The sequence below is a fragment of the Natrix helvetica genome (assembly GCF_964273705.1).
Source record: "Natrix helvetica genome assembly, chromosome: 2".
In the NCBI taxonomy this organism is placed as follows: Eukaryota; Metazoa; Chordata; class Lepidosauria; order Squamata; family Natricidae; genus Natrix; species Natrix helvetica.
The window spans coordinates 193,316,814-193,341,863 of NC_138552.1; the positions used below are offsets into that span (position 1 = coordinate 193,316,814).

The following is a 25,050-nucleotide window of genomic DNA, read 5'->3' on the forward strand; positions in this document are numbered from 1 at the left end:
GCCTCTATCTTTCACGTTACAGCCTATCCCTCTTCTTTCTATAATCTATTCTACCTACTCATCAAAATCATAAATCACAAGTTCATTTTTATTTACATAGAAAAAGTCCACAACAGACCAATAAATGTATTAGAGAAATGTCTTTTCTCTAATCAAAGAGGTCAATTTATCAATTTCAGCAAAAGCTGTCACTTTCACCAACCATTCCTCCATACTGGACCTTGTTAAATCTTTCCATTTCTGTGCATATAGTAATCCTGCCAGAGTAATGATATATTGAAATAATCTTCCACAGCTTTTTTTAACTGTTTATGTATTAAACCTGGAGCATGGTTGGGTTGGAGGTTAGCAGGCCCATGTTTGAGACCCTAATGCTGCCATAGGATGGGATGAGCTCTTGTCCTTTGCTTCAGCTGCTGCTGGGGTCATGAAAGGAACACCCAATTGGGCATCCTCCAGGCAATGATGATGTCACTGGTCGCTAATCCTTTCAACCCAGAAGCGCCTTGGTGCTTCTGACACAAGTGCAATGTGATCCATTAATCCTAAAAAGAAATAGTTCTGGCTTCAGTTGAAATATTGGTCTTTAAAATCATCTGTATCAAAGTATGTATTTTAATCCAACATATTTCGGTTTCTTACATGTCCACCAAGCTTGATAAAATGTCCCTTCATGTTATTCACATGTCCTTCCAAACGTTGGCATAAAATTATCCATATTTCTAGAAACTGGATAGAAAGGGCCAAATTAATAAGATAAGGACATAAATGCATTGAGAAAGCAAACATGGACAGCTTGAAAAGTTTGCTTATTTTGCAAGTGAGAATCAAAATGTATCCCTAAGCTGTAGAAAATCTTGTTACCTATAATATAGTGGTAAGAATGTACCTTCAATTTTCTTTTTAATAAGTGAACATTGATCTGTTTTACAGAATGCTTTTAAACCAGAGTTTATATTTCATCCCTGCTGCCAAACATCTAAGACTATTTGATATTTAATTTCATGTCGAGTACTGTGATTACAAAAGCACCACATGTGACATTTGTTCAAAAGCAGTCACAGTTTATGCAATTTTAAGAATTAAAGGGGGAAAAAAACCACCTCTCTCACAACTAGGATTATATGTGCATGTTCAGCACAGCATTAGAAACTCCTTGGAGATGGAGTTTCCCCCAACTTTTGATTGCTGTTGTTTCTTTAGATCTGATTCAGGAAATAGAGTTATTTGTATTATTCTTTTACGTGAGGTAGTCCTCAACTTAGGACCACAGTTGAGCCTAAAATTTATGTTGTTAAGTGAGACATTTGTTAAGTGAGTTTTGCCCCATTTTATGACCTTTCTTGCCATGGTTAAGTGAATCACTGCAGTTGATAATTTAGTAACCCCATTGTTAAGTGAATCAGGCTTCGCCATTGACTTTACTAGTTAGAGTGTCACAAAAGGTGATCACATGACCTTGGGACACAGTAATGGTCATAAATATGAACCAGTTGCCAAGCATCTGAATTTTGATCACATGGTCATGGGGATGTTGCAAAGGACAGAACTGGGGAAAACGGCCATAAGTTACATTTTTCAGTACTGTTGTAAATTTGAACGGTCACTAAGCAAACTGTTGTAAGTCAAGTACTACCTGTAGTTAGCAGGATTTTGAGGTGGATTGTGCTGAGAGTGACTGGTCCAAAGCCACTCAGCACTAAGGCAGGATTAGAACTCACAAGTTCCTAATTTCTAGGACAGCACTTTAACCACTAAACCAAACTGGCCCTTGTGATTTGTTGATTTGAGCTGAAAAATTGGATCGATTTTAAATCAGTTTGAATGTTTTGAATGCATTGGATAATTGACCATCAAAGAATTGAGGCAGTCTGAATCTCCAGTTTGATTCAGACAAATACCTTATGTGCAAGTACAGATAGGAGGTAGCTACAACAAATGACCTAGCTTTCCAAATAGTACTTTGGCCATCAAAGCCCCATTCCTTCTTCTTTTCCTTATGTTTTATATAAAAAGGTGAGGTTTTGGAGCCAGTGACCAGGACCGTGCTGAAATCCTTTTCATTGTCTGAATCAGATAATTTTAGCAGACTAGACAAATCAAGCAGCCAAAGCTTTCACTAAGTCGGCACAAATATTTGCAGAACTTAATAGCATATGTATGACATTAAGACTTGTTCAATAAGTTGACTGTTGTATGTGATGCCTTGATGAGCAAATGGGCAATTTGGTTGCTCATAAATCATCTGATCTTTTTTCTTCTTCTTTGACTAATTCAATTGCATTGTGACTCTTGGCTTCTAAAGGGTGGCTTTGAAAATTTGCTGATTCTTTTTTAGTTGGGATTTGCTTTAATGGCAGGCAAAACCATTTGAATGAAATAACCAAACCCAGTTAGTAAGCAATGTTTAAAGTAACATTTTAGCCAAGTTCAGCTGTAAATATCTTGAAAATATACCAGGTGCACCAAAAAGATTGTTAAGAAGGGTCTCAACAGAGACAAAGCTAAACCAACTCGGAAGTGCCTTCAAGGATTACCGTATCTCATGAAACATCTATAATGTGGCAGGATTTGTCCATACTAATTATATGTCTTTTAAATTACTGTTTATTTTCTTAAGAAACTGCAAGAATACACCTGAAGGCAGGGGTGAAATCCAGCAGATTCTGACAGGCTCTGGAGAACCGGTAGCAGAAATTTTGAATAGTTTTGAGAACCGGCAAATGCCACCTCTTGCTGGTCCCAGAGTGGGGTGGGAATGGAGATTTTGAAGTATCCTTCCTCTGCCACGCTCACCCAGCCACACTAGGCCCACCAAGCCATGCCCACAGAACCGGTAGTGAAAAAAATTGAATTTCATCACTGCTTGAAGGGTTGAAAAGTTTGACAGAACAGTTATAAACATGGGAGCCAATTTGATATAATGGTGAAGGTGCTGACCTAGAAACTAGGAGCTTGAGTTCTAGTCTTGACTTAGACCTGAAAGCTAGCAGGGTGGGTCGGGCCAATAATTCTCTCTCAGCCCAATCCACTGAACAGAGTTGTTGTTATGGGGGAAATAGGAGGAAGAAGGAGTATTAGATATGTCTGCCACTTTGAGTTACTTATAAAGTAATAAAGTTGAGATAAAAATCTAATTAAATAAGTAAATAAAATAAAATCCAGTAGAATGCCCAGCCTCCCTGGCTTGTCAATTTAGGTTTGCCAATGCCAGCTGATACCAATCTTGGGGATTTTTCCTCTCCACTAAATGTTTGCCTTGACTTAATAACTGCTAATTAAAATTAATTACCTGCAAAGTAAAGCTTCCCACATACAAACACTAATTAATCCCTCTATGTACATGCCAATCTCACATATAGATTCATACAAATTCATGGAAGAAAACCCCCATGGCTATGCACACGGATTTATTCTGCTCCATTTTTTTCACCAGAATCATTAAAAAAAGAAGTTTCATGTGATTCTGGATCAACTGTTGCATATTAGAACTGCATGTTATTCTTGGCTACATCCAAAGTAATTTTAATGTATTAAGACATCATTGTAGATTTGGAGGAACATAGAGGTTGGCTAGAAATACAGATGTGTGCTATAAAAATCCAGGCAAAGAATGTCAGAAATGGCATATAGAAAATTCTACTCCCAGTGATCATTCTCAGTTCTAAAAATTCAACGCCAGAAAGTTTGTAGCAATGGAATATTGGTATCTCTAATTTGTCAATTTTTTTTTTCAAACAGCGAACAAGGAAGAAGGCTTTCAAACTATATAGTCACTGTTTTGTTCTGTTAATTAACATTTTACTTCCCTCACCCAGCTTTTTTCAATGTTATATTTATCAATTTAGAGCACGTTGATCATTTAATATTGATCTGTGTAGTTATACCTTTTGTTGATTAGTTTAGCAAAATAAAGAAAATTAAGAAGGTGGGACACAGAGAAGATATGATGATGGGGCAGTCGCACCAAGAAGGGATGAGAAAAAAATTGGATGTGGAGTGAATAGGAATTCTAATAATAAATAAACATTGAGAGCATTTCCTGCTGCAATACCCTTAGAAACTCTAATTTGGAACATCTGAGCACTTACAGCAATTGAGTGAATCTAAGTGTTAAATGTCCAGTGATTCTAAAGAACATTTCTTGGCCTTTAGCACTTCCTCTTTCTTGTAGGTGCTTACGTCAGGATGTGTGCGTTCCCTGATGTGAAACTCTTTAGAGCTTTTGATCTGGGAAGTGAAATATCTAGAATAATCTTCAACCGTTTCATAGTCCAGTACAATTGGAAAATATTATTTTCTTTGTTTTCTAGGCAGCGATTTAACCCCCCCCCCCCCCAATAAAATCAGCTCTGAGAAAGACTCCTGTTTCTTATAATTTTGCATTTTGGTCATAATCTATTAGCATATTTATAGTCCCCAGGCCAGGAACTGTATCCCAACTGCTTGGAACTAGATTTAGAGAATGGTTTTTATAATAAAGCTTAACAGAAAAGTCCCACTTGTTTGGTTATCTCTAGAAATGGTCATTTGTCTACTTATATCTGTACTCTGAACATCTGTGTTGCCATGTATTATTTTCCTTTTGCACTTTTTCAATGCATGGAAAGGTAAAAAATTGCATTCTTATTGTATGCTACATTATTATAATCGATGAGCTCTTAGATGACAAATTATACATTGTATATGTCCCCCCCCCCCCCAATAAACAGGTTTTAAAATTTTTCGGGTTGTTACTGTTGTGACAACTTTATTTAAAGCAGACTAAAATGAATATTACCTTTCTAAAGTGAACAAGTATGTGTCACCTCCGTGCGTGAGCGCAGGCTATTATTGACATGGATTTGATGTATGTTCTCAGGGTTCCTTGATGCTCTCTGAGCTTGGCTGTTTTATTGCAGACGTTTCATTACCCAAACTAGGTAACATCATCAGTGTTGGCACTAGTGAGCACCCAGGACCCTTCATTTCAACCTTGAGGTACAAATCAAATATTCTTCTTTATTGATGTACGTTCTGCATTTTTAGTCATTTATTAATCAGGGCCTCAAATAGATGAATAACTTCCTGCTGGTCTTTTTTATTGAAATCACAGCTGTGTTTGAATTTTTCATGGAATCCAGCCCAGGTTGTAACAGGACATTGAAGTAACAGGGCTAAAGAGGAAACCAGAAGTAAGTTTACTGAAAGAGGAAAACACTCCGAAAATATTCCATTGAATAATGAGCTCTCTTATTCTGTAGCTATCACGTTTGCTACCATGTGTGGGGTGCAAAAAATCCAGACAAGCCAGCAGCAAAGAATGTTTATTGTATCTCATTGTAGCTCAGATATGAGAGCTGGATTTGAATCACTGTCCATGTGCTTTACAATACAATGCAATAGAATAGTAGAGTTGGAAGGGACCTTGGAGGTCTTCTAGTCCAACCCCCTGCCTAGGCAGGAAACCCCATACCATTTCAGACAGATGGCTATCCAACATCTTCTTAAAGACTTCCAGTGTTGGGGCATTCACAACTTCTGGAGGCAAGATGTTCCACTGATTAATTGTTCTAACTGTCAGGAAGTTTCTCCTCAGTTCTAAGTTGCTTCTCTCCTTGATTAGTTTCCACCCATTGCTTCTTGTTCTACCCTCAGGTACCTTGAAGAATAGTTTGACTCCCTCTTCTTTGTGACAACCTCTGAGATATTGGAACACTGCTATCATGTCTCCCCTAGTCCTTCTTTCTCTTAAGCTAAACATACCCAGTTCCTGCAACTGTTCTTCATATGTTTTAGTCTCCAGTCCTCTAATCATCTTTGTTGCTCTTCTCTGCACTCTTTCTAGAGTCTCCACATCTTTTTTATATCGTGGCGACCAGAACTGAATGCAGTATTCCAAGTGTGGCCTTACCAAGGCATTATATGGGAATGTTGCAAATGGTGATCACATGACTCTGGGCCACTGCAGCCATGGTAAAAACTTGGTGGTTGCCAAGTGCCCAAATTTGGATTACCTGCCTGTGGAGAGATTGTGATGGTCATAAGTGCAAGGACCAGTTGTAAGTCACTTCTTTTAGTGCTGTTGTAACTTTGAATGATTGCTTAAGCAAATGGTTTCAGTCGAGAACTACCTGTAATATACCAATGGTAATCTAGCAAAGATTAATGGATGAATTAAAAAAAATAGGACTCATAGGTTTTCTCATGTGTGTTACTTTTCTAAAGGGGTTTCAACTTTTCAAACCCAGGCAGTACAAGTAGTTGCTGTTAGGGGGGAAATAGGAGAAAGAAGGCGTGCTGGTGTCTTCTCTGCCTTGAGTTATTTGTAAAAATAATAAAAGGTGGAATACAAATAAATAAATAAATATAGATTTGGAATGATTCTGTTCTGCATATAAGTTGAGAAGCTGTCAACAGTGCCCATTTGTTTCTAGTTTCATGGCGCCGGTTTGGTTTAAAGAAATTAGATAACATGAATGGTGAGGGAGATTTATCAATTATTATTATTTTTTGCATGGTGGGACTTTTTTTTTTTTTGATCCCAAGATCCAGAGGGATTTGGGAACAGGTCTGAACTCTCTTGTTAGTTGATTGGGTCTTCTTGGTAGACCCAAAAGCTAAGCTAAGCCAGGTTGGGCTTAGTACATCGATGAGAAACTAAATCCCAGGGCTGTAAAACAAATTGGAGGTTTTAACAAAAGCATTCTGAAATAAAACAATTTCTATATTTTCCCAAGAAAACTGTATGAGACATGCTTTTGAAGTTAGCAGGAGCTTACCATGGTTTGAAGAAGGCCAGCTTTTTATCAGTCAAGAAAAGGAAAGGTCGAAGAGAAGATGACAGCAGGTCACCATCCAGCTGGTTTTGTGGGAGGCTGGGGAATAAAAATGGATGGCATGGGATTTTATAGACAGATTGCTCTGTGTTGAAAAGTTTTTCTAACTTTTTCCTCCTTTAATAGATTTGTTTGGATAATAATATATAGTAGAAAATGTGAGTCTTACAGATAGAAGGCAGTGTTAAGCAAATGCATTTATTTTTATGACTAAGTCAACTTCACAGGAAAGTTTTTCCTTAATTTAATAATAATTCTTTCAGCTTCAGTTTTCATTCTTCTTTTTAAAGTGAAAAATGGGCTAAAATGTGATAAGGTAGACTTCCTTTCTTTCTCAAATATTCCAGTTCTTATTCTTAAAAATGTGAAGAGGAGATGACAGCCACAACCCAGAATGTAGCATCTATGGGGAGACTTTTAATGTTCTTTTCCGCAATCACCTTTCAAGTTCGCTTACAGAATTTGAAATGATCTTTTGGGAGGAAGGTGAGGAACATTCTTTGGGGAGGGAAAAGGGTTAAATTGGCCACTGAAATGTTGTTGTTCCACGGAATAAGGGTATTAAATTTGATTGCTTATTTACCAGTGGGGGGCCCAAAAGGAGGTGGTTAAAAAAAGAACACAACTACTCCATTGAAACCCCACTTTTTTCTTTTACATATGTTATAGTGATGAAATGTAATGATGAGATGGAAGGATCCCCAGAAGGGAAAGGGTGCATTTCATAAGAGTATGAGGCAACTTAGCCCAGATATTATATGTGAGGAAAAAAGGTGAAGACAGCCCTTCAGAGTGTTCATTGTAGATATAGATAGCAGAGTCTTCACTCTGTCAAAATTTTGTCTTTAGGTATGAAACAATAAAGAACTTGAAAAAATTGTATGTGTCATTCTTGATTTTGAGCCTAATAGTTATGATGCAATAAAGGTATTCAGTCTGGTGATATAATTCCCATAAATTCAAGCCACTGTGGTTTGTGGACAAGAATTATGTCAATTACTGTATGTTTCTGTACTATTTCAGATTTTCCAAAACATTCCTGTCTTTAAAAAGAAATATTGTGATATCTTGCTTGTATTTTTTTTTGTCCTTGAGTAATGGAAAAAATGTATTTAATGCTGAGAATTTACAAGATTCATTGATCAGAAGACTAAAATTGATTTGGTTTTGGTTTTAATTTTCACACTGATTTCAGTAACACACCTTTTGTGTTACTGTACCTGCTCAAAAATCCCTGTCAGTATCTGTTTTTTACTGAATTTCTTTTGTTATATTTGTCAGTATCAGTAGTGACATTTTCAGCCCACCTGATATCATTAAAATAGTGAGATTGATAAAATGAATATCTTAAGCTAGTGGTGTTTTGGTTTCCTAGTTTGAGGGTTGAAAACTGTCATTGCTTTTCTTTATAAATATGAGTAACTGAATATTAACTTTATTAAAAAGAAGAGAAGATAGAAGCTGGGATGTTTAAACTTCTAGTTTAACTACTGTGTTGTTTTGACTTATTTTTAAAAAGCTAATCCTTCATTGTAAACATAAACTATGATTTTGTTAACTGTAATTTACCACAGTGATATAATTGTGAACTACTGAAATGTGTAAGTGAGAATTCACCCATTATGTTAAACCACTGTGGTGAACCTTTTCGGCACCAAGTGCTGAAACGAGCATGCGTGCATACGCACTGGCCACCCGGTCTTCTGGTTTCTGGCACACATGCGTGCACGAAAACCAGCTGGCTGGTTCGCATGCACATGCCAGAAACCGAAAGAGCAGCCATCCGGTGCACAAATGTGTACCGGGCTGCTGCTCTTCCTGTTTCCGGTGCTCCCACACACGTGAAGACCAACTGGCCAGCCGACTGGAACCTGGAAGAGCAACGAGCAACTGCTCGCATGCCTAGAGAGATGGCTCTGCATGCCACTTCCAGCACATGTGCCATAGGTCCACTATCACGGTGTTAAACCATAGCTTGTATACCCTAACTGTGGTGTAGATGCCATAACTGGCCTAATTCCAACAATAAAATAATTTCTCTCTGGTTCACTATGAAACAGAAAAGAGTTATTTCCTTTTTACCAGCTTCTTTTTTTAAAATTATTATTATTATCTTCTACAATACCTTACGGTCATTATATCAACATTATTATATCATACTTGTACATGTAAATATTGTTTCGCTTCTATGTTTATAAACCTTTATACACCTTTCTCTCTCTCTCTCTCTCTCTCTCTCTCTCTGTCTCTCTCTCTCTCTATCTATCTATCTATCTATCTATCTATCTATCTATCTATCTATCTCTATCTCTATCTATCTATCTATCTATCTATCTATCTATCTCTATCTAGCTATCTATATCTATCTATCTATCTATCTATCATCTATCTATCTATCTATCTATCTATCTATCTATCTATCTATCATCTATCTATCTCTAGTTATAGTTTTTTGGCTTAATTAATTTATTCTTGTTTTGCAGCCATTTGTACCAATTGTTCCAAATTTCATAATATTCCGACTCTTCTTTGTCTTTTAATTTTAGTGTTAATTTGTCCATCTCTGCACAACCCAAATTTTTTTGTATCACTAATTCATCCGAGGGGATATTATTTTGTTTCCAGCATTGGGCAAACACTTTTCTAGCTGTGGTCAACAGATGTGTTAATATGTACTTAATTTTCTTTGTATATTTCTCTTTGATTATTCCCAGCAGAAATAGTTTGGGTTTGTATTTTATTTGTTCTCCTGTAATGTCTTGCACCCATTTCCAAATTTTTCTCCAATATTTTTGAGTTTCCAGGCAGGTCCGCCATAAGTGATAGAAAGTCCCTTGTATTTTTTTTTTACACTTCCAGCAGGTCGGATTCATGTTTGGGTACATTTTAGCCACGCATTGGTGGTAAATGCCAACGATAAAACATTTTATACATATTTTCTTTGAGTGCTACTGATCGTGTTAGTTTATAATTTGTGTTCCAAATTCTTTCCCAATTCACTAGATCTATATTGTGTCCAAAGTTTTTGGCCCACGCTATCATGCAACCTTTAACTTTTTACCAGCTTCTATGTGGGCAATCATTCATTTGTTTTTTTTTTCTGGAGAGATATTCACAAAAATGTTTGAATCTGCATAATACAGTACATCATATATATATGGGTCCCTGCATTTGTATATTTTGAAAAGGCTGTCAAATGCTCCTTTAAAAGTATCCGCCAGATGTTTTCATACTTGAGAATAACAAATATAAAAAATTCAGCAGCACCAGCATTTTTGTTCTTTGCTCTTAAAACACCATCTTTAAATGGCTTTCCAGCAGCTGGGGAACGCCTCTGAAAGCTTCATGTTTAATGAAAACTCTGGAAGAGATAGACGTTCTCTGCTAATCTGCTGTTAGGATTTATTTAAGTCTGACTGGAAGATGGATTGTGTCTATTACTTATTTCGCCATCCTTATGTAAACAGGCGGAATGTTCTTCTCGGTTTGCAAATGGACTAGAAGTTGTGTGTGTGCTTAGAGAAATGCATATGGTCACTGGGACATTATATAAAAATCCATAATTAAGGAAGGCAATTATATTTGCCTCCCAAGGGTTAAAAACTTTTGGTGATTGAATATTTGCTTTGAAGGAAGTTAAAAGCTTAAAAGGATTTGAAGATAAGTGCGTGTATATCTGTATCTTGAATAAATTGACTTTCTTTGTTGACAAAATGCTACCAATTATTTCCTTGTTTTCCTTTAAAGGCAGATCTCAGGTGCCTTTGCTCTACTTGTTTCATTTTGTGATGGGATTTGCACCTCGCACTTAACCATCCTATGGCTTGTTTGGTTTTAGATTAGGGAGCTTTGTAAACCTAATCACAGCCTAGGGTTAATCATCCAGACTGAGTGCCAAGGGCTTTTTAGAGCAGAATGTACCGTGGCTACGAACAAAAAGCCTTTAATAAGAAACACATGGCTTTTCTCCAGGATTTTAAAAACTAGCATTCACCTGTTATCCTGAAATAAAGATCCAGATCCTGGTACTGAACTTTGGCTTCCAAGGACTGGCAAGTGCTGGGGCAACTGGGACACTGTTGTATTATTAAAGTATCATTGGGGGGGTTGTTTTGTAGAAAAACATTAACCCTAATAAATTAATAAACATTAACCATAACAAAAAGATTATTGGATTGTTCTAAAAGAAGTAATGTAAGTAATGCCCGTAAGTAGGTGCCTAAGAGCCCCTTATGAGACATCGGAAACGTTTTTAAAAGATAATGGGATTCTTCTATTGACGATTCTCAATATTTAATTGGGTTGTTAAACACTTTTGCACCCATCTTTTTTCCAATTGCCTGGCAACCTGTTTATACAGGCAGTCCTTGACTTACAACAGTTTGCTTAGTGACCATTTGACGTTACAACAGCACTGAAAAAAGTGACTTATGACCACTTTTCACATTTATGACCATTGGAGATCCCCATGGCCCCATCATTTATATGTGCATGTTTGACAATTGACTCAAATTTATGACAGTTGTAGTGTCCCTGGTCATGCGATCACATATTGCAACCTCTGACAAGCAAAGTCAATGGGAAAACCAGATTCACTTAAACAATTGTGTGATTAATTTAACAATGGCAGTGATTCTGTTAAAAAATGTGACCAAAAAAATCATAAAATGGGGCAAACTTTACAATACATTTTTCACTTGGCAACTTGAATTTTGGGCTCAGTTGTGGTCATAAGTTGAGGACTACCTGTAATATCTGCCCAGTCTTTAAACTTGGGTTCCTCTCAGCACACACAATAGGAGTTTGAATTATAGTTCTGAAAAATTCCTGCTCTATAAAAGCAAAGAACTGAGTCAAAGCAAGAACAAAGGAACCTGCTTTCCTCTCCTGCGGCATTTCTTTCATCATTAAGCTATTTTTAAAAAAATAAAGCATCATGAATTAATGTAAACATCCTTGACAATGTAGGCAGTATTTGATTTCTATAAATCACATTTGTGGTTTTCTTTCAGGGAGAAAGAACCATATAGTATGGTGGGAACCATATCTCTAATTCTTGTGCATCATTCTTAACTATTTTCCCTGAACTGTATTTCTTCTCATTAATCTGGTATACAACAGATGTTTCTCACTCTATATTGTGAACACTGTCTACTAAAAGAAAAGGAAATGATGCAAAAGTCCCAACACAAAAGCCATCTGGTGAACTAGTTGTGTTTCACTTCTCCTTTGATTGCTATGATGCATAAATGGGGACTGTTCCTCTAAAGATAACAGGGGCACTGGAAAGCCCCCCTTCATTCTTACCAGTAGTAGGGTTCCCAAAGATTACTGAGATGCAGGTGGCAATATGTGGGTGGCTTATCTGAGCTAGAAGTAGACTGACCTCTTCTTAGATTTTTAGGGCTATGGACTAGACCAGAGGACAAAAAAATATTCCTGAATATGGCAATGGTTCTCGATTGTTGTTCTGTTGCTTATATGGCCATATTATATGAAATCGACATTACTTGAAAGGTATTTATCTTTATTTATACCTTTTCAATCTGTGGTGTGAAGCAAATGTTAAATGGATGGAATCAGATGGAATGAAATTTTTCAATATAACTATCGGGTTACTCTACCAATTCAGATTCAAGATCCGTTGTGTAATTCTCTGGTGTGTCTATTTGATGCAGTTTTTGCATAAGATCGGGTAAACCCACCCATGACAGTTGTCATATAATGTGTAAACCAAGCTTATAGGGCTTGTTCCATAAATCATGTGTGTTGGTTTCTGAGTGCAGCTGTGGAGCCACCCTATGAGCTATCCAGAGTCCTGTGTCAGTGTTTCTGGATTTTGACTCAGGGTTTCTTCTCATGGTAGCCATAGTTTGTTAAGTAAGTTCCAGTGGTTGATTCCATATATAATGCAGGTTCATAAGCTATTATTTATAAAAATCAATGGTGGGATTAATGCAATGTATCATACCCAAATTAGGAAATCAAGTAGAGTATTATGTCATGTTCAGTGATGGGTTACGGATTCCGTTCCAACCGTACCGGCCCGGCGTCGTCCACATAGATGTGTGCACATGCGCAGCCCATGTATGCATCTTAGCGTCTCTGTGAGCCTCCGTGATGCTCCAACTGCTCAGCAGAATGTCGCGCAGGCGCTGTACGCATTGTGCGTGTGCACAGAAGCGCCAAAAACTTAAAAGACCGGTAAGGGGCTCAGGTGGGCCCTCTGGAGCACCGTACCGGAACGGTATCTGGTGCTCCGGGCTGGCTCTGGTACGTCCGTACCGGGGCGTACCGCCTGCAACCCACCACTGGTCATGTACAAATTCAGATAATAATTTAGGTCAAAATTATTTTTTTAACAAAAGGGGAGAGGAGAGAACATCAAGAACCCCCCTTCCCCCCAGTCTTTAACCTTTTTTAGACCCACATACTGGTCCTGATATAGTTAAGCATATTTACAAATCAGACATTTTCATATAGGACACGTGTGTCAAACTCGCGGCCCACAGGTAGGATGCATCACACGCTGGCCATGCCCTGTTTAGTGAAGGAAAAAAAGTCGTGATATGTCATGTGACACCGCTGTGACCATGGAAATTTGATACCCCTGATATAGGAGATAAGTAAGCACCTATGTCTCTAAATAGAAATACAATTGAAAAGATATTTTGTTTAAGTTTTGTTGTGTGTACTTTCTGTAGGATTTCTCTAATTTACTTCATTACATTAGGCTGGGTGAGTTGTGCACAAATTAAAGGGTTGCAGCATTTTGCTCTTGGTTGAATATATTATCACAAAGCGAATGGAAAGCAATAGTTGACTTTAAACATTTAAAATCTAAAATCTACAACCTGTAAGTGTATTAATTATGGACATAAACCTACTTTAACATATGTTTGTAATACCCAGTTTGATGTCATTCATCTTTCACAAACATTGTAAAATGAGATAATATCCTATGAGATAATATTAGTAAATAGAGCAAATATTTAAGCATCAATAAAAACTGTATAATTTTAGAAGCTGCTGGAAGCCTGTGTGACATCAAATTGGTGTTAATATATCACACTTCGTTATTATTTTTGAAGTATTTTTTTAAAAATATTTGAAAAATAACAGATATTTGGCCCCAAACAAACAAAACCAAAAACAGAAAAGTCCCCCCAAACAGTTATGTAAAGCAAAATGCAAATGCACCCTGTTGAACAGATGCAAAATGTTACTTTTTTTTCGGCTCAGATTAAGCCTATTTGATCAGCCTATTTTTCCTGAAATAGCCATTCATAGCTAGCGCATTCAACAATCCACCTGGCAATAGAGTAATCAAGTGCTTTGATTCCATGTCTTTCTCAGTACACAAACACAGAATTCTAAACAGCAGAGGCTTAGAGTTAACTAGCTTGATTGCTTTCCACGGTTTTCTCCTGCCAATGCAATGGATGAAGCCTAATGCAGAAGTTCCTGTGGTTTATTTAGGAGGTCAAGAATTTATTTTTGGTTTCCAATTATGGATTTGTTTGGAGGGGAGCAAACCAAAATGTCTGGAGTGTAGCTGTTCTCAGTGGTAGGGAAAGCCAAATGGTAGAAATTGAGCAGGATGTGCCAGCAGGTTGTTTATATCTTGTTAAGCCAGAAATCTCCAGAAATCTGACCAATTGCAATGGGTAAGCACAGCTGTTCTTTCTTTTCATCTATATGGCAAGCAGAACTGAGGCAATTTATATTTACCCTGGTGCTGATTTCTTTTAGAATAGAATAGAACAGAATTCTTTATTGGCCAAAGTGTGATATTTTTCTTAATATTGCCGCCTAAAATAAGCATTCTCTTTCATCCCTGTTTGTTTGTTTTTTCTTCTTTATCAAAGAAGAAAGGTTTATATCTCCTGGCATAATTAGATGTTGAGAGAGACAGTTTCCATTTTCCTTAAAATGTATTTGAAGTAGTTTGACATTTGCAGGTTGCATAATAATAAATCTATGCATCATGTATCTACAGTAGATGAGAGTTGATTAATGGTTGTACCGTAAAACCTTTGCTCTTATGAAACTAGTGTGAAAAGTAAACTTGCAGAACAGAAAAGTTAGAAAATTGATCTTCAGATGCTATGATTCTCTATGTCTAAATTATTTTGTGTTAAGACATTGATAAAATCCAAGGATTCTTACAAATTAAGTTGAAAAATCATAGCACTGCTTTAAGGGCATAACAAAATCCTATCTGGATTGAGAAACTGGATTTCAGTTTTTTAAAAAATTATCAACCACGGTAGGTATGGGGGGGGAAACTTTATTATCTATATATCTTAAATCTATATTCCACCTATCCTTCAAGAACAGTTTGGTGGGGGGGGGGGAGGTCATCCCTCATTCCTGCATAACACAGTGATGTAGATTGAATTGAAAGAAAGTGACTGGCTTAAAATCCCCCAATAAGTTTCCATATCTGAGTGTGGACCAAAAATTATCGTACTTCCCTTTTAATTTTACACTATATAAACTCCAGATGGTATCACTGGAAATACTGATTGTAGAAATGGAAAATTCTACAACAGATACTCTACTTGCTAATACTATCTCACAGGATATTATCTTTGTGGAGGGAACAGGCAACCCCCTCTGTCAATTTTATAGCTATTAAAATTAAAAGAAGGCAATTGAAGGTGTGATGCTCAATGGCTTAATAGTTGTGGAAGTCTGTCAGTAGCTAACATTAGCTTTTCCTTTCCCTTTGTTTTCTCCCATGGGACTTTAAGGCAGCCTGAAGGACACTCTACCACACCTGGTCTCAATTATAAGGTAAAATGCTGAGCGGTACTAGGAGTGTGGATGTGTGAGTAGACACATTTGCTGTGGGGGAACCAAAAGCAAACATTTTCAGCCAAGGGAGTGGAGCAGCCATCAGCAAAACAAGTAACTGAGGTAATGAGAAGTTGGATTTTACCAAATCAGCAACAGATAAGTGAAGGAAGTGACAGAGCTAGCAGCTTCAGCCCTCCAGTAGAGGAGCTACAGCCAACCAGTAGCTTATAAAGCAAATTTACCTTCTTTCATAGCATAGTCTGAAAACTACAAAGTCAATGCTGCTGCAGTTTGGAAAAGCCACTGAGAGAAGCCAACTTGCAGGTGGCTTAAAGTTAGCTGATGACTTCAGTTGATGCTCAACTGACATTGTTATAGATGGTGTGGGAATTAGCTAGACATAGATAGGAGTATAGTTATAGTATAAGCCTAATTATGTTAATTTTTTTTGTTAGTAAAAAACCCCTGGAAACCTAGAGAGGATAACACCAATCTATATATGGTGCTGATCTGTAACATTTCCCCAAAGAACCTCTCACAAAGATCTACAGCACCTAGTTCTATGCTCATCCTGATAGTTCTTCAAATCAGATGAAGCATTTTCATTTAGTTGCACTTCTTCTCAACTACAAATAGACTTTCTTTTATCCTTTAATTATGATAAAAACACACACTGACCCAAAACAATACAGACATGTTCCCTGACTAGGATACACTCCCCTTTGGTTTTTCCTTTCTAATATAGTGAATACACTCTGTTATAATGGAGTTTGTTCTTTAGTGTTTCCTAGTTCATGTTGCATTTAGAGGTTGTATTGTCTCAAAATCTCTACCAAAAGCAGATGGGTATTGACAGAAAGGGAAGTGGTCTGATTTTCAGAATGCCCGAAGGGGCTTTTTTTTTGCTTCTCGTCATCCAATGTGTCTCCGGTGCTAGCAAAACAAATGACGGCTCTTGTACAGAAGTTCTGGAAAACAAACATATAAAGGAAAAGAAAGTATTTTCATTGTTGGTACATTTCATACTACTCTTCATATACTGCTCCTTATGAACTTTTTGCATAAAAGTGGGGAAAAACCCCAAAACGTATAGTTTTGAAGATTACATAGAGATGATAGAAAGAAAAAGAATACACCATAATTTTAGAGATAGAAATATATTTGTACTTACAGCTGCTGTGAAGAATATTGGAAGCCATTTATAGCTTTTTTTCTATTTCAACTTTTTTCTTTTCTTGCATTTTTTTGTTTGCTTTTTGATTGCTTTTTGCTTTTCACTACTTCATATTAATTTGTTATTTTTGTTTACAAACTTCAATGGAGTTATGAATTTAAAAAAAGTAATGTTCATTGCACTGAAACTGCAGCAGTTGAGCTAGAGTTGTTGTTCATACAATTCTATATGATTCCCCTTTTTCCTCTCTCTTCTCCCTGAAGTTGGTAATTTCTGCTTTCATAGTGTTGGGCATTATTTTCTCCTGAAATTCTTGCTATACAATCTTAGGTATCTGCATTGCATCCCAAATCAATACCCATTTTGCCCCCCCCTCCTGATTCCAGGAAGGCCCCTTCCTTTTAAGAACAAAAGATAATCTCTCCTTTAACTAATATCGGCTGCATTGAGTTCATAGGAAAAGGGAGGGCTAGAACTTGCTAACTTTCCATGATTTCAATGGACCCGTGCCCCTCCTGGCTGGTACTGGCAGCCTGGGAGGTGACACGAGGCTGGCTTCTGGGCCTGGTGAACGCCTCATTGGGTGAGGGATACTTACCAACCGCCTTGAAAGAGGCGGTGGTGAGACCCTTGCTCAAGAGACCTTCGCTCGACCCAATGGAGCTAGCTAATTACCGTCCAGTCTCCAACCTCCCCTTCTTGGCGAAGGTTGTTGAGAATGTGGTGGCGCAGCAGTTCCCACGACACCTGGACGAATTCGACTATCTAGACCCATGCCAGTCTGGCTTCCGACCCGGGCACAGCACAGAGACAGCCTTGGTCGCGTTGGTCGATGATCTCTGGAGGGCCAGAGATAGGGGTTGTTCCTCTATCCTGGTCCTATTAGACCTCTCGGCGGCTTTTGATACCATCGACCATGGTATCCTATTGCGCCGGTTGGAGGGGATGGGAGTCGGAGGCACCGTTTTGCGGTGGTTCGGCTCCTACCTCTCCGACCGGAAGCAATGTGTGTTGACAGGGGGGCAGAGGTCGTCCCTGAGGCCACTCACTTGTGGGGTGCCACAGGGGTCGGTCCTCTCGCCTCTCCTGTTCAACGCATATGTGAAGCCGCTGGGTGAGATCATCCGTGGTTTTGGGGTTGAGTACCACCTGTATGCTGATGACACTCAGCTGTACATTTCAACCCCAAACCACCCCAACGAGGCTGTCGAAGTGATGTCCCGGTGTTTGGAAGCCGTCGGGGTCTGGATGGGGGACAACAGACTCAAACTCAACCCCTCCAAGACCGAGTGGCTGTGGATACCGGCACCTCGGTTCAGCCAGCTGACACCATCGCTGGCCATAGGGGGCGAACAACTGTCCCCTGTGGAACGGGCGCGCAATTTGGGCATCCTCCTTGATGCCCGGCTGTCAATGGAGGACCATGTGGCAGCCGTGGCAAGGGGGGCGTTCCACCAGGTTCGCCTGGTGCGCCAATTGCGCCCCCTACTGGACCGGAGTGCCCTGTGCATGGTCACTCATGCGCTGGTGACGTCTCGCCTGGACTACTGCAATGCCCTCTACATGGGGCTTCCCTTGGGACGCATCCGGAGACTGCAGCTAGTTCAGAACGCAGCCGCGCGGGTTATCATGGGGAGTACACGATACTCCCACGTAACACCCCTCCTGCGCGAGCTGCACTGGCTACCTGTGGCCTTTCGGGTGCGTTTCAAGGTATTGATTACCATCTTTAAAGCGCTCCATGGCATAGGACCTAGTTATCTGCAGGATCGCATCCTACCACACACGTCCCTGCGACCAATCCGCTCACACAGGGAGGGACTCCTCCTGGTGCCGTCCGCTAGGCAATGCCAGCGGGCGACACCTAGGAGTAGGTCCTTCTCTGTGATGGGCCCAACCCTCTGGAATGACCTCCCCCCCGACATCCGAACTACCACCGACCTCCGTTCCTTCCGTCAAAAATTAAAGACTCACCTGTTTCAATCAGCTGGCCTGGCACTCTCTTAGTTTTGCCTCCCGGGGATATATTTTAATTGGGTTTGGGTATTTTAATTGGGGATGTTTTTTAGGGTTTCTATAGTATATTTATTTCTTGTACAGTCTTATCTCCTCCATCCAAATGTTTAGTATTTAATTGTTTTATATTATTGTATTTTATCTGCATTTTATTTGACTGTCCACCGCCCCGAGTCCCTTTTTGGGAGAGGGGGCGGTTTAGAAATCCAAGAAATAAATAAAATAAATAAAAATAAAATTTGCCCTTCATTCAAGACCTGGGGTGGCACAGTGGTTGGAATGCTGTACTGCAGGCTTCTGCTGACTGCAGTGCCTGTAATTTGGCACCAGGCTCAAAGTTGACTCAACCTTCCATCCTTTCAAGGTTGGGGGTCAGATTGTTGGAGACAATATGCTGACTCTGTAAACCGCTTAGAGAGGGCTGTAAAGCACTGTGAAGCGGTATATAAGTCTAAGTGCTGTTGCTATTGTGCACATAATGGAGCATGTATTCATCAGCAGCTCTGAACCTTCATCTTTTAGCTATAGAGTGATACAGTTTCTGGGAAGACAATGACAAGGTTTACTGAGATTACCACTCAACTTTCTAATCCTTTAAAAACTCTGGTCTTTTGCTTCTTAAAAGGGGTATTCTACCTGGCCAGAAGTAGAGAACTAATGTTTTAAAGAAAAACTACTTTAAGAATCTAGATTTATACTTCCAATGTTCTTGCCTATAGAGCAATGAAATAATCCCATGTACAGCTGGACTCCTCTTGATGTTATGGGTGAGTCCATGTTGTTGTTTTATTAGCAACAATGTGGATAATGGTTTCATTATACATATGTATATGTGTATTCCTAATCCATAGGATTCACTAATGCTCTTCCTTCCAAATTTATTTAAAGCTACTGTATCTAAGTATTGCTGTAATTAACTGCCACCCCCTCCCCTTTGAAGAATTAGTGCCTGATGTGACTTACTTCTTTGTTCCTTTCTTTGCAATGCTCTATGTTCCCAAATGCTCAAACCAGGTCTTCAAACTGCTGCTGTGTATAAAGGTGGGGCAGATTGGCAGTGCACAAGAGAGCATCTGTGGGTTGTAGTTGCACTGTAATCTCCTTGCCTCACAGCTTGCTCAAGTGAAATTTCTTAATGGCTGATTCTGCCTGTTCCCTATTCGATAAGGTGATGAAAGCAATTCCTTTGTATTTGTCCACAAAACAATACTTAAGTTTGCAATCACTCAAAAGATCATTTATTTCCTGGTTGGCAATATCATCAGCAGCCCGCGAAGGAGCACCTTATGTTGGTTACGGAATTGTCAGGCGCTTCTTTCCAGGCAACTCACTATTTCGGTCAGTTCCAAGAGTGACAATACCTCTTCAGGGGTGTTGGCCGAGCCTGTATCTGGACCTCCATTTCTTTGCATTATTTTCATCTACTTGATTAAGTTCCTTAATTTGAAAGCAAAACAGGATCACTTACAAGCCTCTTAAAGTTTCTGGGCAGAATCTTAACGTATGCAGAGGTATATGGAATTATAAGCAACATCCTTCCATGGAAGGGGCAAATATCTGGTCTTCTTTCTGTGATTAATGGTTGAAAAGAAGAAGGCCACTCATGTTTTTAGTCTACAATAAATAACAGATTCGTGCAGTTAGCGAGTTCTACCTTAAATCCTCTGCAGATTTATAACTATCTGAGCACCAGCATTTGATCGGAGGTTACCTCTATTTCAATCTCCATCATGGTTCCCTTTGCTCAATACACTTCTTTTTTAATAGTTGAATGTTTTTTTTTTAATGAAACTAGATAGCAACCAACAAAAAACTGCACATCTCCCCATCCTTTCCATGCAACAAAAATTGACATAAAAGTTATAATGTGCCCTATTTTCCATCCATTCAACTATTCAAAACCCCATGTTATCCCATATCTCTTTACTGCCGCTAAGATCCCCTTCCTTTGCATCCTAGAAACATAAGCTACAGGCAGTTTAGCTTCTGGTCCACACTCTTCTGTTTTAAGTCCATTCAAGTTTCTCCTGTAAAGCTGTCAAGCAGACAAGATCAAAGAAGGGTGCCTTTGCCAATAATCCCTGGTTCCTGACCAACAATTTAAAACATTTATTTATGATTTGTTCCCAACCTTGCATATAAAACGTACAGAAATCTAGTTTGGATAGTTCAGTTCCTATTTTGACTTTCCTGTTTTTACTTTCTGTAGAAAAGAATGTTTATTCTCCCATTCATTGTTCTTAAAATCATTTGTGTGTCTCATTGAAAGCACAGTTGGGAAGCTAGCAATTTGAAATATAACTTAAAAACATAAAATGCCTTTGTAGAGTTGTGTGTTTCTTTCCGTTTACTTTGGAAAGCAAATATGTACTTAGTAATCAACTGCAACATTTTATTACCAGCCTCACCCATGCTAGTAAGAGCAATATGGTTAAGAGTATTGAACTTTTGAGTAATGGCAGTAGCTTGAGAGTGAAGTCTCAGGCCTTAACGCTCATACACAATAAGCTTGTTATTCAGTTGTACAGCTCAATTATCCACTACATGTTTGTTCAATCAAACATGTTTGTTTAGCCTGAACCTAGTTTTGATTTATTGCTTGGGAGCCATCATATCAATGTTAACTCTCAGCAACCACATAGATAGATTTTCTCCATGACTATCTATCCAAGAATCAATTTAGATTTCCAATTGTATATGTTTCCCCCCACCCCTCCTTTTAATGTGAAAAACCATTTCTACAATTTGCTGCTCAACTCAGCATGGGCATTCTGGAAGCTGCAAATAAATAGCTTGGGGCCTCGTTGTGAGTTGTGGATTGTTTACGCCTGTCCTAATGTGATATTAAATTTCTCTGTTTGACATGAAGGACAATTCAGTGCATGTTAATTTAGAAATGAGTCATGCAGGAATAGGATAAAACATCTAGCTTCTTTCTCTTTTGCCCTGAAAGAAGTATAGAGGGGAATCTTAACAAGGAGCAGGAAACAAAGAGCTGGGCTAAGCAAATGCATTATTTCATTCCTTTGATCACAGTTCCTCAAGATCTAATCTGTAATGTTTATTTCCTCCAAATTATATGGAATATTCTCATTATAAAACCTGCCTAACAGCTTTTTTTGACATTTAACAAAAATCTTTTCAGATTAAGAATCTGATCTGTGAAGGAAAATACCTCGTGTAGTATATGTGTGTGTACGTACACACATATGCGCACAAAAGGTAAATTGATTCTCTGCCCCTCATAGCCTTCAGGGGTGGGATATTACCGGTTTAACAACCGGTTTGCTGCGCGCGCTTGCACAATTCACTTAAAAGTCACCTTCTGCATTAATGCTGGTGAGAAAAACAGCTGAGGTGTGGTAATCCACTGTGCTGCGCCAATCAGCTGGGCTTCAGAAAAGGAAATATAGGTGAGTATAGCGCACAGGAAGGCGGGCCGTCCCACTTCAAAGTAGGCGCGAACTGGTTCACTCCCAGCTGATAGGAGCTACCGGTTCACCCGAACTGGTCCAAACCGGTAGAATTCCACCTCTGTTTCAAAATCATGCAAAAATATAGACTGTAATCAAATGTAATAAAACAAAAGATAAAAAGCACCTTATTTAAAACAAGTTAAAATACAATCAAACTCTAGCTGAGGATATCAGAGTCCCTCAAGCCTATAGCTTCAGGAATTGGAGGCCAATTTCAGCTCCACAGCATGCATGCAGTTTGTTTAAAAATGATCCACGTTTTATTTGCAAACTTTGCGTTTTGTTGAGATGTGAAGTAGCCCCAAGGCTCCCAAGAGAAAGGAGAAAAAAAAACATCTTGGGTGGTACAACTATGTGGGAAATCTCACTTGAAAGCTGCATTTCAGGATAGTGTAATGTGTAAACAAAGGAATCCTTTGGTTTGTACGTGATGCTGGGGAATCAGTTTCTTTGTCTTTCCTCTGGTGCGCCTTGTAACATTAGCATAGGCGATATTTATTGATGTGCATAAATGCAGGAATGGCTCACAGGAGCTGTTTGATATCTGCCAAACATGGTACATGAATCAGCTTCAACGTGCTGCTTGTTAGTGGCACAATGTATTCCCACTGTCAAGCTTTGCAAAAGGAAAAATAAAAATGAATCAAAGGGCACTTCAGGCCTCAATATCAGTTTGTCTTTCCCTATATTTCCCCCCGCAAAGCTGATATACTTATTTTAATACCTCTCCTCAGGTTATTTTAGATAGCCCAATCAGGAGGCTATCATGTTCCTAAGTAACAACCAAACAATTATGTATATGAGCAAGTTTATGTACTGATGATATTCGGTAGTTATATAAATGTATAACTACTGTTCAGTAGTTTCATACTGAAAAAGGCCATCTTTTGGGATTTAGGGCTGTAAATCTCAGTTATACATTTTAAGTGCTTAGGATGATATGAATGATTTGCATTGATGCATGTCAGGTTGGTCTGAGACTGTAGAAAGTCTGCCCATTTCTTACCTATTATGAACAAATCCATTTCTCTTGAGAAACAGATGCTGCAGTTCTCATATGAAATAGACATATGATAGTACTTAAGTCTTCAAGTTTGAGTGTATTTGCTTGAGCTTTAAATTGTGGCCTTTCTATATTCTGTGATGACCTGCTTCCCAATGACTGGAATCAAGCAATTTATTCATGTAGCAATAGCACTTAGACTTATATACTGCTCCACAGTGCTTTGCAGCCGTCTCTACATGGTTACAGAGTCACCATATTGTCCCCAACAATCATTTTACTGATCTTGGAAGGATGGAAGGCTGAGTCAATCTTGAGCTGGTGAGAATTGAACTGCTGGCAGTCGGGAGAATTACCCTGCAATACTGCCTTCTGACCACTGTGCCATCACAACTCTTATCACCACAGCTCTTATCACTGCACCTTGTATCAGAAGTTGATATTTTCACACTACCAACAGAAGGCTGTTTGCAGGGATATGCATAAGGAAGGCCCTATTCTGTTTTTAGTTCAGTTATAGCAGAGAGACAATTGGGAACTCAATGATATGTTGTAGCATGTATCTCTTTTCCTCCATCTGACCAATTCTGAATTATTTTTGAGTCCTAAGGTGAAGATTTTCTAGAGAGATTCCCATATACTATACATATATCTATATAGGTTCTTCCCTATTATGCTACAGAGCATCATATCGATCTTTTTTCCTAGTTCTGAAAGAAAGAACAAACCTTTCAATAAATATCCTAGTAATTCATAAAATCTTTCTGGCATGCCCAAAGTGAAACGAATGAGGCAAGATTAGAGGAATTTAAGCAGTTCAACTCAACAGCCTAAACTACTTATTTCCTGTGCTTCTCCTGGCTGTTCCTGAAGCCGACTTAACAAATTCCAATTCTGGTTGTCATTGTTTGGCTACAGGACTAGGTTGTTGCTCAGTCCATACAATTGGCCACAGTAGGTCCTGACTGGTCATTCCCATCTTCCTGTCCTTCCTGTCCATGGGGAAGACATAACTCCAAGTATCTACTTTTTATTTCCGGGGATTCCTCCCCTCCTCACTAATCTCATTCTTTTCCTTTGCTTTCCCAAATGTCTGCATCCATGGATGCCTTCACACCCTCTTCCCAAGTTTTCTGTTTTACACTACACTGTGTCTCTCCCCTGCCCTCCCACACACCCCCAATCATTACACCCCCAATGCTGCATTGATCATGTGGAACCATTGATTGTTCCTTATTTTGGTAGGTTGGAAGGTAGATACCGTAAGAGATAGGTAAGTACACAATGGGGCCATTTAGCTTGATGAAATGTAGAAGTTGTAAATACCATATGAGGTACGTGTTGTCAATAATAAAAGTTATGCTGTGGTTATTTCCTAGTTGCATCCTATATTATCTAAACCAATGAAAATGACAGTTGGTCTTACCTGAAATGTTATTTTAAGAGGTGTTTGCAGGATGGGCCAGTGATGGTATTCTCACCGTCAATTGGCCTTGAGACTAGGTTGAATCTGAAGCCACGCCTCTGGGCTCCTCTCCTTTGACTCCAGTTTCAGTGCAGTATGCGCTCCCGAGATCCTGAAAACAAGTCACAAAGGAGACACCTCCACCCCCCAATACTGTCTATCTAACCTAGGGTGGGAACTGGCCCATTCTGCAAAAACCTCTTAAAAGAACAGTTCAGGTAAGACCAACTGTCATTTTCCAGAGTGGGTTTGCAGGATGGTCCAGTGATGGAAATACCCAAGTTCCGTCCCATAGG

General features: G+C 38.9%; 1 protein-coding gene across 3 annotated transcripts in view; it reads left to right on the top strand.

Annotated features, from left to right (window-relative positions):
• Positions 1-25,050, top strand: part of PKIB (cAMP-dependent protein kinase inhibitor beta) — a 44,997-nt gene that overhangs the window by 5,680 nt on the left and 14,267 nt on the right. Inside the window, exon 1 of one of the 3 annotated variants that reach the window (XM_081944843.1) lies at positions 15,493-15,617. The exons of 1 other annotated variant lie outside the window; for it this stretch is intronic. The gene's annotated coding sequence lies outside the window, so the exon portion shown is untranslated. Of the gene's footprint in view, positions 1-15,492; positions 15,741-25,050 lie in introns of those variants that run through there. One more of the 3 variants, XM_081944841.1, reaches the window with a different exon arrangement.